The sequence below is a fragment of the Protopterus annectens genome, chromosome 16.part0 (assembly GCF_019279795.1).
Source record: "Protopterus annectens isolate FY-2018-M chromosome 16.part0, PAN1.0, whole genome shotgun sequence".
Lineage (NCBI taxonomy): Eukaryota > Metazoa > Chordata > Ceratodontiformes > Protopteridae > Protopterus > Protopterus annectens.
The window spans coordinates 876,233,751-876,258,308 of NC_056750.1; the positions used below are offsets into that span (position 1 = coordinate 876,233,751).

A 24,558-nucleotide genomic window follows, 5' to 3' on the forward strand; every position below is an offset into this window, starting at 1 on the left:
AAGCTAGTCGCCAGTTCACTGGTACTCAGTGAGGTGTTTTCGCAGCCCCTGATGCCTGCTTTGTTGGATTCGCAGGCCTCTACTGAGACCCATTCACAGTCTGGTATGCAGCGAGACTCTTCTTTGACTATGGAACCTGCGGATGTCTCTACCTTGGATGGGTCCGGAGCTGCTGCGCAGGCACCGGCTTCTGAGGAAGTTCTTCTCACTACCGATATTCGACGTAAACTGATGACTTCTTTCGCGTCTTCAGTTCTTTTTAAAGCTGCCGAGTTTCTAAGGCCAAGAGTACGAGCTATGCCTAAAGAAACGACGACCCAAACTCGTACGCCTGCTTCCTTGCCACAGTCTCAGATGCTTAAAATGTCAGAAGACCTATTCATGCTGATTAGGGGAAGCCATCCTTCTCCTGCTAAAAGGAAAAGAGACTTGTCCCCTGCAGCTTTATCTGACCAAAAGTCCGATGACTCTGAGGTTTCAGAATATGAAGACATGCCTTTATCTGCCTATGAGGTTTCAGATGCAGAGGAATCCATTCCTTCTGCTGCCCCTCCAGAGGATTTTTCTTTTGGTGAAACCTTACATACTTGAGAGAACATTTCTATTGGGAATGCCAGGATTATCCTCAGTCCAAAAAGAGACTCAGGGAATTTTTAGATTTACCATAGCACAGGCCCTTAGCTATCCATCCTGTTCTGGATGTTGTGGATGATGTCTTTATGGAATCCAGTTTAACTCTTGATACTTTACCCCCTGCTCCAAGGAAACCTGGTAGGGTACTACAGAGTCCCTGACTCTCACAAATTGCTCTTCAGAAATCCTACTGCTGACCCAGAGGTCATCTCACAGGGAGCGAAAGGAATAAAAGCAACTACAGCTAAGAATCCCACCTCCTTGGACAGGGATTGCCGAGCTTTAGACAGATGGAGTAAGAAAAAGTATACACCTCTGCAACTCTTGCCATTAGAGCATTGAATTGTCAGTTCCACATGCTGAAACACCAGCTACATACTATGGAACTTATTAAGCAAAAATGATCTACCTTTCCTGGCTGTGCAGAAAATAAAGAATTACAGGAGCTTATGCATTCTACAAGCCAAGTCAGCAAGCATACCATGCAACGTGGGTTTGATGCCGTAGAAGCGTCTTGCAGGGCAGCAGTCACAGGTTCTGTACTTAGAAGGCATGCCTGGCTTAAGGAGCAGACCATGCCAGACCATGTTATATCAAAATTATTGGACGCTCCTCTGAACAAGGACAATCTGTTTGGCACCAAAGCAGAAGAGGTTTTAAAAAAGATGGAAGAAAAGGCTGTCTTTGCAGACAGTCAAAGATTTTTTGCAAGTGCAGCCTCCAAGATTCAGTAGGCATTGCCCCTCAAAACACAGGTCCTTTCCAGCCCAACTCAAACTAGACCCAGGGGAAACAGACCCTCCAGATTACAGTCTCAGGGTCTGCAGAGATCTCAGCAGTGGAGTACCTCCACTCCTAAAGAAGGGAGTGCTAAGTCCCCCCACCTTACGGAAAGAATTCACAATGACTCCTCAACTCCACTCCACACCTCTGCCCAATTACTTGTGCCACTAGGAGGAAAACTTGCCCACCATGCAGAAAACTGGGCCTCCATCACCAACGACCGATGGGTCCTCAACATAGTATCCCAAGGGTACAAATTTTATTTCTACATGCTGCCAACTCCAAAAGGGTTCCCAGACCTTCCTCTAAACCAGTGGGCAGAGGCACAAAAAACAAGTTCAGTCCCTGTTGTCCATAAGGGCAATTCAGCCTGTTCCTGCAGAACAGATAGGCCAAGGTTTTTATTCCAAGCTTTTCCTGGTTCCCAGAAAAAAGGGCACATAGCGCCCAATCTTAGATCTATCCATTCTAAACACCTTCCTGGTGGTACCAAAATTCAAAATGCTTTCACTAGAGCAGCTTCTCCCTATGCTGTCCAACGATGCCTGGTTAGCCACCCCAGACCTAAAAGAGACCTGTCTACACATCCCAATCAGGGACTCCTACAGGCAATATCTACGTTTCAGGCCAGGGTCTATGCATTATCAGTTCTCTGCACTTCCCTTTGGCTTATCCACTGCTCCCAGAGTTTTCACAAAATGCCTGGCTCCAGCCATTGCTTATTGCAGACAGAGAAATATTCAAATTTACCCTTACTTTGGACAATTGCCTGATTCAGGCGGACAGTCAGGGAAAGCTGTTGCAGCACCTGACATTTATAAAGGACCTTCTAACCTCCCTAGGGTACACGATCAACGAAAAGAAATCCAAACTAGTCCCCAGTCAAAAAATGTTATTTCTGGGAGCAAGCTTGGACACAGCAACCCAGATGGCATTTCTTACTCCAGAAAAACAAGCCTATCTGACAGGCTACTTCACTCCAATGGCCACCAGAACCCAGCTTATCTGCAAGGAAAATCCTGCAGGCTCTAGGGTTCATGGCCGCCTGCATTCTGCTAATTCCATATGCCAGACTGCATATGAGGAAACTTTAATGGTGCTTAAAAAGTCTTTGTTGCCAACATTCTCAGGACCTGGAAACTATCATTCCTATAATACTTTGTCTAAGGAAAGAGTTCCTTTGGTGTGCAGCAGCATGCAACCACAACAAGGGGCTTCCCTTTACACAACCCCACACCACACAGATCCTAACCACAGACGCATTAGACTATGCATGGGGTGCACATCTGGACGGCAGGTGCATTCAGGGCCACTGGAGCCCAAATCAAATTCATCTGCACATCAACCAAAAAGAGATGCTAGCTGTTCAGCACGCTCTGACAGCTTTCAGATCCCTGCTGTCACCGGGGCCCCTACTAATCAATACCGACAACACCACAGGGAATGTGGTACATCAACAAGCAGGGGGAAACCCACTCTGCAGGCTAGCCATGACCCTGTGGAACACGGCCTGAGCCATGCATATTCACCTGTAAGCTCAATTCCTGCAAGGCAACCAAAACTCTCTGGCAGACAACTTAAGCAGAAATCTCCTAGACCCACACGAGTGACAATTAAACCACAACACCTTCAGCCTTGTGACCCACAAATGGGGTACATCGAAGGTGGACCTATTTGCCTTCCCCTACAACCACCATCTCAGCAAATTCTGCACCTGGGTACCTCACAGCAAGGCCTGGAAAGTGGATGCCCTATCCTTTCAGTGGGCAAACCTTGCAATCTATGCATTTCCCTCTCTGCCTCTTCTTACTTGAGTATTACTCAAGCTAAGGGAGGAAAGACCAAGAGCAATCCTGATAGCCCCAGACTGGCCATGCCAACACTGTTACCCACTACTGCGCAGTCTGTCACCAGTGCCCCCATGGCATCTACCACAGATCCCAACTATCCTGACTCAGCTGGAGGGACAGTTCTTGCATCCGCAATTGCAAGCGCTGAACCTTGCAGCCTGGCTTATTCCTTGAATTCTCCTCCAGTAGCCAGCCTAAGCAAGGAAGTACTGGATGTCATACGTGAAGCCAGACGACCCAGTACAAAGAATTCCAATACTGACAAGTGGAAAAGGTATTGTTGCTGGATTCACACTAAAGGAGCGGATACAGCACATCCCTCCTTACCTCTTATCCTGGATTACCTAGCAGAACTACTCCACAGAGGCCTGTCCTTCTCTGCCATTAAGATCCATGCCTCTGCCATCTCTACTCATTACAGCACTGAGCCACATCTCTTCTCTCACCCTCTCATCAAGTAGTTCCTGAGAGGGGTTAACAACTTAAGGCCACCAAGAAGAGCCCCCACACCTGCTTGGGACCTTCATTTTGTATTGGAAAAACTCACGCCACACCCCTTTGAGCCTGCAGCATCAGCAGAGTTAAAACTCCTGTCTTGGAAAACGGCCTTGCTTCTGGCCATCACTTCAGCTAGAAGAGTGTCTGAGCTACAAGCACTTAAGATTGTGGAACCCTTCACTATTTTTCATGCTGACAGAGCCTCCCTCGGGACCAACCCAACCTTCATGCCTAAAGTGGTGTCTAGTGTGGCTCTCAACCAATCTATCCATTTGCCTACCTTTTTCCCTAATCCTCAAAATAAGGGGGAAGAATCCTGTAGTCTTTAGATGTGCCCAGACAGCTCAGATTCTTCCTTGATAGGACTAAGCCCTTTAGGAAATCTGACCAGTTACTAGTCAGCTTTGCACCAGGGGCAGAGGGCAAGGCCATATCAAATCAAACCATCTCCAAATGGATAGCGCACTGTATCCATTCCTGTTACAAACACCGTGGGAAACCACCCCCTTGCGGTCAGAACGCATTCCACTAGGGCAACTTCAACATCTACAGCCTTTCTCAAAGGAGTCCCTACTAGGGACTTTCTGGAAGCTGCTACTTGGAGTTCTGTTCATACCTTCACCAAGCATTACCACCTGCCTATCTTTTCCAAATCCATTGTGGGCTTTGCAACCTAGCAGTCCTGCAGGGCATACTAGCCACCCCCAACTCTTGATTGGCTCCACCCATTCTTCAGCTTTGGGAATCTACCCAAGTGTGATGACTGCAATAGTGAAACATGAAGAACATTGTACAGTTGTGTACACTTTACCATAAATGTAGATGTTCAATTCACTGTTGCAGTCCTGGTTTCCCACCCTCCAGCTCCCTTGACTCTCTCTCTGTCTTCCTCACTCCTTACAGGGTTATTGGTACTTACTTTTTACTGGTGCCATTTTTTCCACCATAGCTTAGCTCCCTATTTGGGGATTCCTGACATTTGGGGCAAGAAAAACTGATGTAATTGCGTCGGCTGCCTGTTTTTATACTTTTGATGACCTGACATTAGTCTTGAAGCGACAGCAACCAACGCAGAAATACTAAGCCTCTGGTATTCGGGCTGACTGAGGGCTACCCCTGGCAGGATAACCCAAGTGTGATGCCTGCAACAGTGAATACACTCTAATATCTACATTTATGGTAAGTGTACACAACTGTACTTTATGGTGAGTATATAAACTTCTTTTTAAATTGTTTGAGATATTTTGCCAGGGCTTGTTTGCTACATTTTATTAAACAGAGGTGTGTTTGTGTGTGTATAAAATATATCAGAAAACAAACCAAATTATCATATTCACAGTTGCAGACATTATAAATCACATATTCTTTTGTATATTTATCAGTTTAACATTGCATAAATCGACCAATTTCTGCCTTCCCTTAAACCCCAGTCATCCTCCAAAACATTATTCTGCCTTTCCATCCATCCACAACCTGTTTTCTCATTTTTTGCATATGTATTGTTCCCTAAAATTTCCAATTCTGTTTATCTAGTTATTTTGTGATTTGCTCTTACCCTTTAATAAAGATCCCACTTCCAGTTTTCATCTTTTACAATATTCAATACTCCAAATACAGTTGGTTTAGACTTTTGAAGTCAGCTAACTCTTTACACTCTGAAAGCATATGTTTCCAATTTCCTCTTTTCTTCCTTGTCACACCTCCAGCATTTTCCATTTACCTGAGGAAAATTTCTTTGGCGGCTGCTTGGGGTATAAAAATAGCTGTGCAAGCACTTCCAAGCAAAACTTATAAATCTTCTAGACTTTGTTCCATATTTGGGAACCATGCGTATATCCTCCCATTGTTTCCTTGTGAGTTGCTTATCCACTCTTTTTTCCCAATTTTTTCTAACCTTCTATGATTGATTCGTATAATTATTGTACCATATTTTATGTGCCCTACTAATTTCCCTTTTCTGCAGCAGCTTCTGATGTTCATCGTGCATACAGCTGCAATTATCACAGATGGGTTTTCTGCCGTCAGGCGGGTCCTCGGTCGGCCGAATTCCAAAGTCTAGGTCCGGCGTTGGTTGTCGTCGCTTTCTTTCCTGACGTCAGTGCGACAGGGGTATATAAGACACAGCCGACGCCATATTCTTCAGTCTTTTTTGCTGCGCGGTGCCCGAAGAAGAAGCAGTTCGCAAGTGCCGGTCGGCCAGCTCCTGAAATTACGAATAATTGGAAACCGAAGTCTTCTTTAAAGCTAAGTACCCCGTTGGGGAAACTTTTCTTGCCTCAGACCGATGTCAGACAAAGTTAACAATTGCATTTCTTGTGGGAAGCAAATACCGCATAAGGATTTCCATTCCCTCTGCATACCTTGTTTAGGCCCAGACCACGACGTCTCGGCCTGTCACTTTTGTGCTACTTTCAATAAACGCACTATTAAGCGTCGGGCGGAGTTCGCCCAGCACTTTTTTGGTAAAACCTTTGATTATAAAATGTCATCGGATACTCCGACTACCGTTTTGTCCAAAAAACGCAAGGACAAAGACCGACACGCGAGGCCCGCGGTCTCCACCGACACCACGCCAAAACCGGCTACACGTGGTCCGGTTCTCAGCGAGGCGCCTACGCAGCTCCTGACTACTGACGACACTTCTTTGGCGGTGTCCTCTGTAACCGAGACCGCAGGTACCTCGGCCCATACCCAGACTACAACCACCGAAGCCACTGTGAGTGTTGAGCCTCCTAATGTGGATAGGTCCACTTCCACCCATGGTGTTTTTAGACCCTCATCTTCCTTCTCCATTAAGGCCTTTACTAAGTCAAAATCAGCCATGCATCCCAAGAGGCCTGTTGCACAGGGCCCATCTCCAGGCCCCATGCCTAAAAAGCAGATGCTAAAAATGGCTGAGGATTTAATTACTCTTATCAGGGGTTCCCAGCCCCCTCCAGACAAGAGACCCCGAGTGGAGGAAGCTTCTCCCTCTTCTGACCAGGATTCTATTTTTTCAGAACATTCTGATGAAGAGGAACACTCGTACTCCCCTTTTGAAGATTCGGATGCTGAGCATTCCATTCCTTCTGTATCTCCCCCAGAGGATTTCTCTTTTGGGGAAACCTTGCACACCTTGAGGGAACACTTCCATTGGGAAGGCCAAGACTTTTCTGATTCCAAGAAAAGACTTAGGGAATTTCTTTTGTTACCTCAGCACAGACCTCTGGCGATACCTCCTGTCTTGGACATACTTGATGATGTTTACTCGGAGGCTTGCCTAAATCCAGATTCCCTGCCTCCTGCCCCAGTCAAGCCTGATAGGTACTACAGAGTTCCTACCTCTCACCAATTTCTTTACAAAAGCCATAATGCTGACCCTGAAACCATTTCTCAAGGCCCCAAGGGAATGAAGGCCTCTACTGCTAAGAATCCACTACCTTCCGAAATAGAGTCTAGATCCTTAGAAAGGTGGGGAAAAAAGGTATATACCTCGGCAACCCTAGCCATGAGGGCCTTAAATTGTCAGTTCCATATGCTTAAATATCAGCAGTTTCTGTTATCACAATTAAGAAATAAAATGTCTCAACCTGAACAACCAGATTTGAAGGAGTTGCAGGATATGATGCATAGTGCAGAACAAGTGGGTAAACACACCTTACAATGTGGCTATGATGCCCTAGAGTCCTCAAGTAGAGCTGCTGTGACAGGATCCAGTCATTCGTAGACATGCCTGGCTTAGCGAACAAACCTTGCCTGACCATGTTAAAGCTAAGCTACTAGATGCTCCTTTACAAAAGGATGTACTATTTGGTACTAATGCTGAGGAGATACTACGGAAAATGGAAGAAAAAGCTAAATCTATGCAAACTGTCAAAGCTTTTCTACAGGTTCAACCACCACGTTTTAGCAGAAATTGGCCTGCAAAGAACTGGTCCTTTCCAGCCACGGACAAGCCACAAAGAGGTAGATACAGGCGCACAAGGGGCAGAGGACAACCTCAAGGATCATATAGAGGCAGACAATGGCAAACTCCAGCAACAAGAGGTGGCGAAGACAGTGCACAGCAATACAGGAAACAAACCCAATGACTTCCCCTTTCCATGCCAAGCAAGTCTCAGCTGGCAGCACCCTTGGGAGGAAAGCTGGCATTATTTACAAGAAATTGGCATATTATCACAACAGACAAATGGATCCTGGACATTATAAACAGAGGCTACAGATTTCACTTTCACACTCTTCCAAAAATTAGAGGCATGCCGAACCTGCCACACAATCAAAGGGCAGAGGCTCAAATACAAATTTCAAAGCTTATGGCCATGAAAGCTATTCAAGAGGTACCTACTCACGAACAAGGTCAAGGTTTTATTCCAGACTTTTTCTGGTACCAAGGAAAGGAACCGACTGGAGACCCATTTTGGACTTATCCATCCTAAACACATTTCTACTTGTACCAAAATTCAAGATGCTCACATTACAGCAGCTTCTTCCCATGCTGGGCAAGGAGTTTTGGCTGGTAACATTGGACCTCAAGGAGGCATACCTGCATGTCCCAATCAGACAAAGCTGCAGAAGATACCTCCGATTTCTTGCAGGTTCAATCCACTATCAATTCTCTGCATTGCCCTTTGGCTTATCTACTGCCCAGAGTATTCACGAAATGCCTGGCATCAGTAATTGCCTACTGCAGACTTCAAGGGATACAAATTTACCCTTATTTGGACGACTGCCTGATCCAAGCGGACAACAAGCACCTACTTCTGGAACATCTGGCTTTTGTAACACGGTTATTGAATTCTCTGGGATACACAGTCAACAAGGAGAAATCCAGGCTAACACCATCTCAGAAAATAACTTTCCTGGGTGCCAACTTGGACACAAACACCCAGATGGCCTATCTTACGCCAGAAAAACAAGGGCAACTAACTCATTACTTCAAAATACTAGCAAATTGTACCAGGCTCACTGCAAGCAAAATCCTGCAGGCTCTGGGCTTCATGGCATCTTGCATTCTTCTAATCCCATGTGCAAAGTTGCATATGAGGAAACTTCAATGGTACCTAAAAAACCTATGGTCTCAACACAGCCACAGTTTGGAAACAATAATACCAATAATTCCATGTTTGCAAAAGGAATTTCTATGGTGGGCCCAAGCATGCCAAACAAATACAGGTCTTCCATTCTGCAAGCCTCAAGCAAATCAAGTCATCACAACAGACGCCTCAGACTACGCCTTGGGGGGCGCACATGACAGACAGGTGCATTCAGGGCAAATGGTCCCAAAAGGAAAAGCACCTTCACATCAATCAAAAAGAAATGCTAGCAGTGATAAATGCAATTACAATTTTCAAGGAGCTCCTGCATCCAGGGCAATTATTGGTAAGAACAGACAACACCACAGTAATGTGGTACATAAACAAACAAGGTGGAACACATTCATACCCCCTGTGCAGGCTAGCCATGTCGCTTTGGAACTTGGCTCTGGAATGGCAAATCGAACTTCAAGCACAGTACTTGCCAGGATTGGAAAACATGCTGGCAGACAATCTAAGCAGAAATATGACAGATCCACACGAATGGAAGTTACATCCTCAAGTGTTTACAGAGATAATCCAAGCGTGGGGAAAACCAGACATAGATCTCTTCGCCTCCCACAGGAACCATCAATTGAAAATGTTCTGTTCAAGGACCTTTTATCCAAAGGCCTGGAGAGTGGACGCCCTTTCTTTCAGTTGGGCAACAGGCACTGTTTACGCTTTCCCACCTTTGCCTCTTCTGCCCAAGGTGCTCTTGAAAGCAAGAGCAGACAGACCGAAGATGATACTGATTGCTCCAGACTGGCCAAGACAACACTGGTACCCACTCCTGAGGAGCCTAACACATACTCCTCCCTGGACCCTACCTCTAATGCCTCTTCTACTGACTCAGCACAGCTACAAAACTCTTCAGTCAGCTGAAAACTCTCAATCTGGCTGCATGGAAAATTCCTTAACACCACAACAGACCCTACTCTCCAAAGAGGTGCAGGATGTCATTTTGGAGGCCAGAAGGCCATCTACTAGAAAGGCTTACTCCGCAAAATGGAAACGTTTTTGCGCTTGGAATGAGAAAAAAAGGCCAGGATCCTAGAAAACTGAATTTGCCTCAGATATTACAGTATCTAGCTGAGCTGTTGAACAGTGGACTTTCATTTTCCTCCATCAAAATTCATACCTCAGCCATTTCTGCAAAATACAACACTGATCCACCCTTATTCTCTCACCCACTTTTAAGACAGTTCCTCAGAGGAGCTAAGAATATAAGACCACCAAGGAAACAGCCAATACCAGCCTGGGATCTTAACTACATTCTAGAAAAATTAACATTACCTCCCTTTGAACCAGCTGCCTCTACAGATTTGCAATATTTGTCCTGGAAAACAGCCTTCCTTCTGGCCATTATCTCAGCTCGTAGGGTTTCGGAACTACAAGCCCTCATGGCTGTGCAGCCCTTATCTTCCATCAGGACAGGGTTTCCCTACGAACCAACCCTTCATTTATGCCTAAGGTAGTATCCAGGGTAGCTTTAAATCAGGCCATACACTTACCTACCTTTTACCCCAATCCTCAAAACAAAGGGGAAAGGCTGCTACATTCCTTAGACATCCATAGACAGCTACGTTACTATTTGGACAGAACACAGCCCTTCAGGAAATCAGAACAACTTTTTGTGTCCTATGCTGTAAGAGCTCAAGGGAAGCCAATTTCCAAACAGACAATTTCAAAATGGATAGGCCATTGCATACGGTTTTGTTACTCCTTTCATTGCAAACCTGTTCCTACAGGCATCAGATCCCACTCCACAAGGGCCACAGCTACCTCTACAGCCTTCCTCAGAGGAGTCCCTACCAAAGATATTTTGGAGGCAGCCACTTGGAGTTCTGTGCATACCTTCACAAAACACTACCACCTGCCTTTATATTCCAAAACTAGAGCAGGCTTTGCCACTGCTGTGTTGCAGGGCATTCTGGCTGCTCCCAGTTCCACCTAGTGCGTACCACCCTGTGCGTAGCTTTGGGATTCTACCCATCTGTGATTACTGCAGCTGTATGCACGATGAACATAGTACAGTTTTGTACCTACCATAAATGTAGATGTTCGAGTGCTAATACAGCGGCAGTACAGGTTTTCCTCCCTCCTTCCCCTCTTGGTAAAGGCCTAGTGGCTAACACCTCCTCATACAACCTAATTTGGGTTATCCTTCTATGGTGTATTTGCTTGCAACTACTGATTTTTGATTATATTTCATTGTTTGACTATAATTATATATATAATTTATGTATTGCCTTCCTTCTGGGGGCACCTGACATCTGGGGCAAGAAAGACTGAAGAATATGGCGTCGGCTGTGTCTTGTATACCCCTGTCGCACTGACGTCAGGAAAGAAAGCGACGACAACCGACGCCGGACCTAGACTTTGGAATTCGGCCGACCGAGGACCCGCCTGACGGCGGAAAACCCATCTGTGATTACTGCAGCTGTATTAGCACTCGAACATCTACATTTATGGTAGGTACAAAACTGTACTTTCTAAATTCTGTTGAAAACTCTATCAGAGTAGGTCTTTCACTTAGGATTCCCCTATTCCTTTCTTTTTGCCTGTACTCTGTCTATTCTTGGTAGGGAAGGCAGCCTATGAACTGCAGTCCCAAGTTTTGGTTGTCCTCATCTCACTCTGCTACATTTCTCTCCATGATTACTTGCTGTCAGTACCTTTGTGTGATAATTTTTTACAATAAATTCCACTCACCTCTTGCCGGATGTTCTTCGTGTTTCACTGTTGCAGTCATCACATCTGGGTTATCTGCCTGCAGGTAGTCCTCAGTCGGCCTGAATACCAGAGTCTTGGGATTTCTGCTTCGGATGCTGTTGCTTCTTCCATGATGTCAGGTCGTCATGGGTGTAAAACATGCAGCCAATGCCATTACCTCAGCTTTTCTTGCCGTGCAGTGTCAGAAGCAGTTCGCAAGTGCCAGTTGTCTGCCTCTTGAAATTTTCGTTTTTCGAGTTTCACACCTGAAGTTTTCCAAAAGATAAGTACCCCATTGGGGATCTTTTTTTCTTGCTCTAACTGATGTCAGAAAAAGTTAATAATTGTCTTGCTTGTGGAAAGCAAATACCTCACGTAAATTTTCATTCTTAATGCGTCACCTGTTTAGGCCCAGACCATGACATTCCTCGCTGTCGATTTTGTGTCTTGTTCAACGCCCGGACTATTTGTCATCTGGCTATTTTGTCACTAAATTCTTTCACTCTCATTCTCCGTATTCTGAAATGGCTTCGATAAGTCATCCGACTACCGATTTTCTGAAAAAAGTAAGGATAAAGACAGAGAGAGACCGCATAGGTCCAAAACTGCCGTGAGGCTTCCGTTAAGCTAGTCGCCAGCCCGCCGGTACTCAGTGAGGCGCTTTCACAGCCCCTGATACCTGCTTCTAAGATTTGCAGGAATCTACTGAGACCCATTCGGAGTCTGGTATGCCACGAGATGCTTCTTCGACTTTGGAACCTGCAGATGTCTCTACCTTGGATGGGTCCGGAGCCGCTCTGCAGGCACCGGCTTCTGAGGGTGTAGTCAGGCTTTCCGATTTTCATATTAAACTGATGACTTTGTTTCAAACCAAAAATACCGAATTTCTCAGGCCCAGAGTTCACACTACACCTAGGAAACCGATGACCAAAGCTTATTCTCAGGCCCACATGCCTCAGAAACAAATGCTTAGAATGGCTGAAGATCTTATAACTTTAATTAGGGGAAGCCAGCCTTCCCCCTCAAAAAGACCAAGAACTGATTTTCCTTCTGATTCTTCAGATCATGAGTCTGTTGACTCTTATCCTTCTGATTACCAGGTCATACCCTTATCTACCTTTGAGGATTCTGATGCAGATGATTCCATTCCTTCTGCTTCCCCACCAGAAGATTTTTCTTTTGGTGTAACCCTGCATACCCTTAGAGAGCATTTCCGCTGGGAGTGCCAGGACTACCCACAGTCCAAAAAGAGACTCAGGGAATTTTTAAACTTGCCTCAGCACAGGCCTCTAGCTGTCCCTCCTGTTCTGGAAATTGTAGATGTCTTCTTGGAATCCAGCATTACCCCTGATACTTTGCCTCCAGCTCCCAGGAAACCTGACCGGTATTACAGAGTACCTGACTCCCACAAATTCTTCTTTAAGAATCCTACTGCGGATCCAGAGACCATTTCCCAGGGACCTAAAGGCATTAAGGTTGCAACGGCCAAAAACCCTACCCCTTCGGGCAGAGACTCTAAGGCTTTAGACAGATGGAGGTAAAAGGTATACACCTCTGCTACTTTTGCCATCAGGGCTTTAAATTGCCAGTTTCATATGTTAAAAGTATCAGCAACTTATTATGGAGCTAATTAAACAAATTATGTTGATTCCTGATAGTGCAGAACATAAAGATTTACAAGAGGTAATGCATTCTTCTAACCAAGTTGGAAAACATACTTTGAAATGCGGATGTTCATCGTGTTACACTGCTGCAGTCATTACACTTGGGTTATCCTGCCGTCAGGCGGTCCCACAGTCGGCCAGAGTTCCAAAGACTTGGTCCGGCGTCAGTTGCTGTCGCTTCTTCCCTGACATCAGTGCGCCAGGGGTATATAAGATGCATCCGATGCCATTTTCTTCAGTCTTTCTTGCTGCGTGGTGCCCGAAGCAAAAGCAGTTTGCAAGTGTCAGTCGGCCGACTCCTGAGATTTTCGCAGTCGAATTTCAGATCCGAAGTCTTCAATAAAGCTAAGTACCCCGTTGGGGAAACTTTTTTCTTGCCTCAGACCGATGTCAGAGAAAGTTAATAATTGTATTTCTTGTGGGAAGCAAATATCTCATAAGGACTTCCACTCTTACTGTATTCCATGCCTAGGCCCTGATCACAACGTCACTAGTTGTTGGTTTTGTGCTAGATTTAACGCACTATAAAACGACGTTTTGATTTTGCTTTGCACTGCTTTGGCCGAAGGTTCAATTATACAATGCCGTCGGAACAACCGACGACCGCAATTCAGGAAAAACGCAAAGACAAAGATAAAGACAAGCATCCGAGGTCCAAAACCGACAAAGCCTCTTCTAGGCCAGTCGCCGGTTCGCTGGTTCTCAGTGAGACGCTTTTGCAGCCCCTGACACCCGCTACCTCACAGCCACAGGCCACCTCCGACTCCCACGTGGAGACCACCAGGCCTCTGGAAACTCAAGGTATTAGGCCTACGGAAACTAATCCCTCAGATGGGTCTGGAGCCGCTGAGCAGGCATCGGCTTCTGAGGGTGTTTTCAGACCTTCACAACTTACCATTAAAGCAACAGCCAAGACAAAAACACCATTAAAGACAAAGAAGCAAGTACAGCATTCTCCAGGACAGTCCTCCATGTCTAAGAAACAGATGCTCAAAATGGCCGAAGACCTCATTACTCTAATCAGGGGTTCCCATCCCCCTCCTGAGAAAAGGCCTAGGCAGGATACAGACTATGATTCCTACAGTCAGGTTTCCATTTCCTCTGATTCCTCTTCAGACCAGGGATACTCTCTACCCCCCCTATGAGGACTCTGATGCTGAAGAATCTATCCCTTCAGCCTCTCCTCCTGAGGATTACTCTTTTGGGGAAACTTTACATACCATGAGGGAGCATTTCCATTGGGAAAGTCAGGATTATTCAGAATCCATGAAAAGGCTTAGGGACTTCCTTTTATTGCCTTAGCACAGGCCCCTTTTCTATTCCGCCTGTGCTAGATATTGTGGATGATGTGATCTCTGAATCCAGCTTATCTCCTGATTCCTTGCCCCCTGCTCCAGCCAAGCCAGATAGGTATTATAGAGTCCCTGACTCGCACAAGTTTCTTTATAAAAACCCTTCTGCTGACCCAGAAACCATTTCCCAGGGTCCCAAAGGGGTTAAGGCTTCCATTGCCAAAAATCCAGTCCCCTCTGACAGAGATTCTAGAGCATTGGATAGATGGGGGAAGAAAGTTTACACCTCTGCAACTTTAGCAGTAAGGGCTTTAAATTGCCAGTTTCACATGCTTAAGTACCAACAATATTTAATGGTTCAGTTAAAACAGAAAATGCTTACAAGCTCAGAAGCTCCTGACTATAAAGAAATGCAGGATTTATTGCATGCAGTTGAACAGGTGGGAAAACATACTCTGCAATGTGGTTTTGATACTTTAGAGGCCTCTTGTAGAGCCGCAGTTACAGGTTCTGTGATTCAAAGATATGCTTGGTTAAAAGAACAGAGTTTACCTGACCATGTTAAGGCAAAATTATTGGATGCTCCTTTACAGCATGATACCTTGTTTGGTGTTAAGGCAGAAGAGGTGTTAAAGAAAATGGAGGATAAAGCTAAATCTATGCAAACAGTCAAAGATTTCTTACAGGTACAGCCACCTCAATTTAGCAGAAATTGGCCTACAAAGAATTGTTCCTTTCCAGTGTCAGACAGGCCACAGAGAGGCAGATACAGACGCCCAAGAGGCAGATCTCAACCCCAAGGCTCTCACAGACAATGACAGTGGGGTACCTCAACCCCAAAAGGAGGTGAGGACAAGTCTCAACCTTACGGGAAACTGTCCCAATGACTTCCCCCTTCATATGCCAAGCACTTCCCTTTTGGCAGCCCCCTTAGGGGGGAAACTAGCACTTTTTTCTCAAAATTGGCAAACAATCACCCAAGACAAATGGGTTCTGAATATTGTGTCTCAAGGTTACAGGTTCCACTTTCACACTTTACCAAGGCTAAAGGGAATGCCAAACCTGCCACAAAATCAATGGGCAGAGGCTCAAAAATAAATTTCAGCCCTCATGGACATGACAGCTATTTAAAAAGTACCACAGCAGGAACAAGGACAAGGATTTTACTCAAGACTCTTCCTGGTCTCCAGAAAGGACAAGGCCTGGAGACCCATACTAGACCTTTCAACTCTAAATACTTACCTGGATGTTCCGAAATTCAAAATGTTGACACTACAGCAGCTTCTTCCCATGCTGGGCAAGAAGGCTTGGCTTGTTACTCTGGACCTCAAAGAAGCATACCTGGATGTCCCTATCAGACAAGATTGCAGAAGATACCTCAGATTCAAAGCTGGTACAATGCACTACCAATTCTCTGCACTACCCTTTGGCTTATCTACTGCGCCCAGGGTCTTTACAAAGTGCCTGGCATCAGTAATTGCATTTTGCAGACAAAGAGGAATTCAAATAAATCCATACCTGGACGACTGCCTCATTCAAACAGAGAGAAAGGACATTCTTCTAAAGCATCTGGCGTTTGTGAAAAGGTTGCTAATTTCTCTAGGGTACACAGTAAACGAAAAGAAATCAAAACTAGTGCCCTCACAACAGATAATATTCCTGGGTGCTAGCTTGGATACAGTGGCCCAGATGGCTTATCTCACGCCAGACAAACAAGGACAACTGACTCAATATTTTCAATTGCTGGCAAAAAAAGTCCCATCTCCCTGCAAGAAAAATTCTGCAAGCCCTGGGATTCATGGCATCATGCATGCTACTAATACCATATGCCAGACTGCATATGAGGAAATTACAATGGTACCTAAAAAGTGTTTGGACTCAACACTCTCACAGTTTAGAAATAGTTTGTGTCTTTCGGCTTTTCCCGGTTAGGGGTCGCCACAGCGGAACTCCGGTCCGCTAATGATTGGCAGTTGATTTTTACGTACCGGCTTGCCAGTCCAGACACACAACCTTCAACGAAGCTATGCCCATACCAATAATTCCCTGCCTACAACAGGAGTTTCGATGGTGGGCACAGGCATGTCACCTCAACAAGGGTCAGCCTTTCACTCTACCCACAGCCAGGCAGACTCTAACAACAGATGCTTCGGATTACGCCTGGGGAGCACACATGGCAGGAAAATGTATTCAGTGCAAGTGGACCACAGACCAAATGCCATCTTCACATCAATCAAAAAGAGATGCTGGCTGTTCAAAATGCCCTAACAGCTTTCAATGATCTTCTGTATCCAGGACAATTATTATTAAAGACAGACAACACCACAGTAATGTGGTATAAACAAGCAAGGAGGCACTCATTCTTATCCCCTATGCAGGCAAGCCATGACCTTGTGGAACACAGCTCTAACTTATCAAGTTCATCTGCAAGCACAATTCCTGCCAGGAAAGAAAAATACTCTGGCGGACTATCTCAGCAGAAATATCATGGACCCTCACGAATGGAAATTGAATCCATAAATCTTCATCATGGTAACGCAAAAATGGGGGTGCCCAGGCATAGATCTTTTTGCCTCCCCACTGAATTGCCAACTAAAAAAATTCTGCACAAGGACTTACCACACACAAGCATGGAAAGTGGATGCTCTTTCGTTCAACTGGAACAGCCTAAAAGTTTATCCCTTCCCACCACTGCCTCTCCTTTCAAAGGTACTCCTAAAAGCCAGACAAGAAAAACCACAGATGATTCTGATTGCTCCAGACTGGCCACGCCAGCACTGGTACCCAATCTTAAAGAACTTGGCTCAAGGCCCACCATGGATTTTGCCTCAAATTTCACACCTTCTGACTCAACAAAACAATCCGAGCCTGCACGGTCAGCTCAAAACCCTAAACCTGGCTGCATGGCAGATTCATTAGTCAAACAGGCAACACCTCTTTTTAAAGCTGTTATGGATGTCATTTTGGAGGCCAGGAGGCCTAGCACCAGGAAATCTTACTCAGAAAAATGGAAGAAATTCTGTGTCTGGAACCAGACTCAAAGCCTTGACCCTCTTGTCCCAAACATTCCTCAGATTTTACAATACTTAACTGAGATGCCTGACAAAGGCCTATCCTTCTCATCAATTAAGATCCACGCCTCTGCCATTTCAGCTCATTACAACACGGATCCCCCTTTATTCTCTCATCCCTTGCTAAAGCAGTACCTCAGAGTGGCTAAAAACATAAGACCACCCCGGAGAGCACCATCACCAACGTGGGACCTCGATTTTGTTTTGGAAAAACTGACCTTTACCACCTTTTGAGCCAGCCAATACAGCCAATCTAAAATTTTTATCATGGAAAGCAGCTCTGCTCCTGGCAGTAACTTCAGCATGAAGAGTCTCAGAGCTACAGGCATTAATGGCAGTGGAACCTTTTATAATATTTCATCAGGACAGGGTTTCTTTAAAGACAAACCCTACCTTCATGCCAAAGGTGGTATCTAGTGTGGCTCTTAACCAAACCATCCATTTGCCAACTTTTTATCCAAACCCCCAGAGTAAAGCGGAGAAACTTCTGCAGTCTTTGGACATACACAGGCAGCTACACTTCTACTTGGACAAAACAAAAGCTTTCAGGAAAACTGAGCAACTGTTTGTAGCATATGCTGCAGGATCACAGGGCAAGGCTATCTCAAAGCAGACTATCTCCAAATGGATAGGACACTGTATTCATTACTGCTGCACATAGCATGGAAAATAAGTCCCTAATAACATTAGGCCACATTCTACCAGAGCAACAGCCACTTCAACAGCCTTTCTCAGAGGAGTACCAACCAAGGAAATTTTGGAGGCTGCACTTGGAGTTCAGTGCACACCTTTACCAAGCATTACCACTTGCCTCTTTACTCTAAATCCAGAGCAGGATTTGCCACTGCATTTCTTCAGGGCCTCATAGCCACGCCTAACTCTTTATAGACCAGCCACCCAACCTCAGCTTTGGGATTCTACCCAAGTGTAAGACTGCAGCAGTGTAACGCAATGAACATAGTACAGTTTTGTACCTACCATAAATGTAGATGTTCGAGTGTTCATACTGCTGCAGTCCAGGTTACCCTCCCTTCATCCTCTCTGTCCTAGCTGGGCTTATCTATACCTTTCTATCCTATACAACCTTTGTGGTGTATTTGCTTGTAACTGAAGGTATTGTTTTTATTTTTATATATGTTTTATTAGCAATATGTATTGCCTACCTACTTGGGGGCACCTGACATCTGGGGCAAGAAAAACTGAAGAAAATGGCGTTGGATGCATCTTGTATACCCCTGGCGTACTGACGTCAGGGAAGAAGCTACAGCAACCGATGCCGGACCAAGACACTGGAACTCTGGCCGACTGCGGGACCGCCTGACGGCAGGATAACCCAAGTGTAATGACTGCAGCAGTGTGAACACTCGAACATCTACATTTATGGTAGGTACAAAACTGTACTTTTTGATGCCTTAGAAGCATCTTGCAGGACTGCTGTCACGGAGTCTGGTCTTAGAAGGCACGCTTAGCGTAAGAAACAAATCTTGCCAGACCATGTCAAAGCAAAATTACTAGAAACCAGTGGTCGTCAAAAAGATGGAGGAAAAAGCTAAATCTGTGCAAACTGTTAAAGATTTCCTACAGGTACAGCCACCTAGATTCAGTAGGCATTGGCCTTCTAAAAACTGGTCCTTTCCAGTTCCTCCCAGACCTTCTCAGTCCAAGCCCAGGGGCAGCAGACCACCAATATTAGTCTCAGGGTATGCACAGGTCTAAGCAATGGAGTGCTCCCACCTCTAAAACAGGGAGTAGTAAGCCATCTTCCTATGGTAAAATCTCACAATGACTCATTCATAACTCTTCCAAGCCTTGCCGAAGTACTTGCACCCTTAGGAGGAAAACACGCCCTGCATGCAAAAATACTTGGAGTACATCACCCAGGACAGATGGGTCTTGAACATTGTATCCTAGGGATACAGATTCTACTTCTACTCACTGCCAACCCCAAGTGGATGGCCAGACCTCGCCCCAAACCAGTGGGCAGTGGCCCAAAAGCAAGTACTTTCTCTTCTCAGTATCAAGGCTATTCAATCTGTCCCAGAAGAGCAAAGGGGGCAAGGTTTTTACTCCAGACTGTTTCTGGTACCAAGAAAAGAAAACTCTTGGTGCCCTATCCTGGATCTGTCTATTCTTAACACCTTCCTGGTGGTTCCAAGGTTCAAAATGCTTACTCTCCAACAACTGCTGCCTGTGCTAGTCAAGGACTCCTGGCTAGCCTCCCTGGACTTAAAAGAAGCTTATCTGCACATCCCCATAAGGGAATCTTGCAGGAAATATCTGTTTCAGTGCAGTCTGTATGCACTGTCAGTTATCTGCACTTCCCTTTGGCTTATCTGCTGCGCCGAGGGTATTCACAAAATGCCTAGCTCCAGCCATTGCATATTGCAGTCAGAGAAAAATTCATATTTACCCATACTTGGGACGATTGCCTGATTCAGGCGGACAGTCAGGAATTGCTCCTCCAGCACCTGACATTTGTAAAGAGACTTGTAACTTCACTGGGGTACACAATCAACGAAAATAAATCTCATCTGGTACACTGGCAATGGATTGTAATCCTGGGAGCAAGCTTGAACCCAGCTTCCCAGATGGTATTCCTCACTCCAGAAAAACAAATTTATTTGACAAGCTACTTCAATCTACTGGCCACCAAAATCCAGCTATCTGCAAGAAAAATACTGCAAGCCCTGGGGTTCATGGCCTCTCGCATTCTACTAATTCCATATGCAAGACTGCATATGAGGAAACTTCAATGGTACTTAAAAAGTCTCTAGTGTCAACATTCTCAGGACCTGGAAACGATGATTCCTATCATTCCTTGCCAAAGGGCAGCGTTCCTTTGGTGGGCAGAGGCCTGCTACCACAACAAAGGACTCCCTTTCACTCAACCCCCTGCCGCCCAAACACTAACAACAGACACATCAGACTATGCATGGGGGGGGGGGGGGGGGCTCACATGGCAGGGCAATGCATTCAAGACAAATGGAGCCCAAAGCAAATGCACCTGCATATCAATTAAAAAGAAATGTTAGCTGTACAGAATGCTCTGACAGGCTTCAAATGCCTTATTCTTCCAGGGCAACTATTGATAAAGATAGACAACACCACAGTTATGTGGCATATGAACAAGCAGGGGAAACCCCTTCCTACCCACTCTGCAGGTTAGCCATGACTCTGTGGAACGCAGCCTTGAGCAATCAAGTGCACCTGCAAGCTCAATTTCTGCCAGGCAAATTAAATTCACTGGCAGATGACTTAATCAGAAATCTAATGGACCCACACGAGTGGAAACTGGAACCCATATCATTCAAGCTTCTGAGCCATAGGTGGGGGGCACCAGAGGTGGACCTCTTTGCTTCCCCTCAGAACTGTCAATTAAACAAATATTGCACCAGAACTCCCCACAGCCAAGCATGGAAACTGGATGCCCTATCCTTTACATGGGAAAACCTCTCAATCTATGCCTTTCCTCTTCTGTTCCTCCTCTCGAAGGTTTTACTAAAGATCAAACAGGACAAGCCAAGGACAGTCCTGATTGCACCAGACTGGCCACGCCAGCATGAGTACCCACTTTTGCGCAGTCTGACAGTACTGCCACCATGGCATCTGCCTCAGACCCCCTCCCTGTTGTCCCAGCAGGAGGGCCAGATTTTGCATCCTCATCTACAAACCCTGAACCTAGCAGCCTGGCTCATCCCCTGAGCAACCCTCAGTAAACAGGTGCTGGATGTCATCCTTCAGGCAAGGAGGCCTAGTACTAGAAATTCCTATTCAGAAACTTGGAAAAGATACTGTTCTTGGAGCCAGTCTCAAGGAATGGACACAACTGTGCCCAGCTTACCTCATATACTAGATTAGTTAACAGAAATGCTCAACAAAGGCCTATCCTTCTCTTCGATTAAGATTCATGCCTCTGCCATCTGGACTCATTATAATACTGAGCCCACCCCTCTTCTGTCATCCTGTGGTCAAGTTCCTGACAGGAGCTAAAAATTTAAGGCCCCCCCCACGAGAGCTCCCTTTCCAGTCAGGGACCTTAACTTTGTATTGGAAAAACTCACGCTTCCACCCTTTGAACCTGCTGCCTCAACAGAGTTACAACTCCTCTCCTGGAAGACAGCTTTACTTCTAGCCATCACTTCAGCAAGAAGAGCGTCTGAATTGCAGGCTCTTATGGCCGTGGAACCCTTCATTATCTTCCATGCGGACAGGTTTTCCCTTAGGACTAACACATTATTTATGGGCAAGGTGGTGTGTAGTGTGTCTTTAAACCAATCCATTCATTTGCCAACCTATTTCCCTAATCCTCAGAATAAAGGGGAAAGGATCTTGCACTCCCTGGATGTGCACAGGCAGCTTTGGTTCTATCTGGACAGGACTAAATCTTTCAGAAAATCTGACCAGCTGCTAGTCAGATTTGCTACAAGGACAGAGTGCAAGGCCATTTCAAAGCAAACCATTTCTAAATGGATAGCACACTGCATCCATTTCTCTTACAAACACAATGGGAAACCTTACCCCTCAGGGGATCAGAACACATTCCACTAGGGCTACATCAACCTCTACAGCATTTCTCAGTGGAGTCCCTACCAGGGACATCCTGGAAGCTGCAACCTGGAGCTCTGTACACACCTTCACCAAGCATTACCGCTTACCTATCTTTTCTAAATCCAGAGCTGGATTTGCCAAATCAGTCTTACAGGGCGTGCTTGTCAGCCCTAAAGCTTCTTGACTCCCTCCACCCATCCTTAGCTTTGGGAATCAATCCAAATGTGATGACTGCAACAGTGAAACACAAAGAACATAGTACAGTTGTGTACACTTACCATAAGTGTAGATGCTCGAGTGTATTCACTGTTGCAGTCCTGGTTACCCTCCCTCCAGCCTCCTGACTTCTCTATACTTCTACCTATCCTTTTTGTTTGGCCGTGTCTTATAACATTGGTGTTTACTTTCTACTGGGGGTGTTCCACACCATGTATTTGCTTCCTATTATGGGGACTCCTGACATCTGGGGCAAGAAAAACTGATGTAATGGCGTCTGCTGCATGTTTTATACCCATGATGACCTGACGTCATGGAAGAAGCGACAGCATCCAATGCAGAAATCCCAAGACTCTGGTATTCAGGCTGACTGAGGGCTACCTGCAGGCAGATAACCCAAATGTGATGACTGCAACAGTGAATATACTTGAACATCTACATTTATGGTAAGTGTACATAACTGTACTTTTTCTATACCCTGTTTACAGTTTTCTGTGTTAATAAAATCTCTTCTCTCCATTCCTTTGTTGGCTTAGATTTCAGCTTACTTCCTATCCTTTTATTGTATGTGGTGGTGTTTCTCCACATGAGACCTCATCCAAGGCCCCATTCCTTAAGTTAATTTACCTCTTGGGGATGTGGTGTTTTTTTTTTTTTTTTGCTGAGACCTTATTTGGTCTTGAAGACTTTGTCAATGATTTATTTTTATAGCTTTAACATTAAGACATTTTTGTGTGGGTTGACGTAGTGTGTGGTGGTTGAGTGTACATTTCTTACAGCCTGATTTTTTTTTGTCAAAGTGAGGGCTTCATGTTTGTTAAATATTTGCTGTATTATGTGCACAAGGAATAATATAAGCTGTTTCCCTTGTGCATAAAATGTCCTCTTCAGAAAGGTTTAAAATGTAATGAAATTTGAATGAATATTATGGGAACAGTTACTGCTAAAGTTCCTTGAATTGTATTGGTACCTGCAAATTTAATTGTGAAGAGTACAAGTAATTTAAGTCTTAGTTTGTTGATGATTGTTAGGACACCAAGGTGCACAGTAGCAGCAAGCCCCTCCCCTGGTGTGATGTGGGTTGACATTATAATTGTACTTCATACCTCTTATTTTTATTTTTCAAGAGTCTCACTAGATGAGACAGTAAAATGAGAGCTTAATGTCTTTCTAGAAGTGCAAGGCAGTGGCACTTAAAATTGTGTTTAGCGGGGTACGGAGTAGCACCCGTTACTTGGTATGTGTAGATGTCCTTCATGTTTCACAGTTGCAGTCATCACATTTGGGTTATCCCTGCCAGGGTAGCCCTCGGCCGGCCCGAATACCAGAGCCTTAGTATTTTTGCTTCAGTTGCTGTTGCTTCAGGACTGACGTCAGGTCGTCAGTAGTATAAAGTAAGGCAGCCGACGCCATTACATCAGTCTTTCTTGCTACGGAGCTCAAAGTGGAAGCAGTTTGCACGATTGCCAATCGGCCGCTACCTGAGTTTCGTCTTCCGGATTGAAGCTGAATTCTTCTAAAGCTAAGTACCCCATTAGGGATCCTTTTTTTCTTGCACTAACAGATGTCAGAAAGAGTTAACAATTGTCTCACCTGTGGAAAGCAAATACCATACCGAGACTTTCATTCTTACTGCATCATTTGGTTAGGCTCAGATGATGACGTCCCCCGCTGTCGCTTTTGTGCTTTGTTCAATGCCAGAACTATGCATCGGGCCCTTATTGTAGCTAGATATTTTCCCTTACAGTTCTCGTATTCCGATATGGCTTCGGTAAGCCATTTGACTGCAGATCTTATGAAAAAATGTAAGGATAAAGACAGAGACTGACCGCACAGGTCCAAACCTACCGACGACGCTCCCGTTAAGCTAGTCGTCAGTTCTCCGGTCCTCAGTGAGGCGCTTTTGCAGCCCGTAATGCCTGTATCTTTGGATTCGCAGGCCGCTACTGAGACACTTTTGGAGTCCGGTATGCCGCAAAACTCTTCTTCGACTAAGGATCCTGAGGTTGTCTCTCCCTTGGATGGGTTTGGAGCTGCTGAGCAGGCATCGTCTTCCAAGAAAGTACTTTGCACTACCGAGTCTTGACACAAACCGATGACTTCTTTTGCATCTACCATTCTTTCAAAAACTACAGAGTTTCTAAGGCCCAGGGTACGAACCACACCCAAAAAACCGACGACCCAATTTTAGGCACCTGCTTCCTTGCCTCAGTCTTAACTGCTTAAAATGGTGGAAG

General features: G+C 45.3%; 1 protein-coding gene across 6 annotated transcripts in view; it reads left to right on the forward strand.

The window, feature by feature from the left end:
- Nucleotides 1-24,558, forward strand: part of ATXN2L (ataxin 2 like) — a 1,992,254-nt gene that overhangs the window by 545,861 nt on the left and 1,421,835 nt on the right. The gene's annotated exons all lie outside the window — the stretch shown is intronic.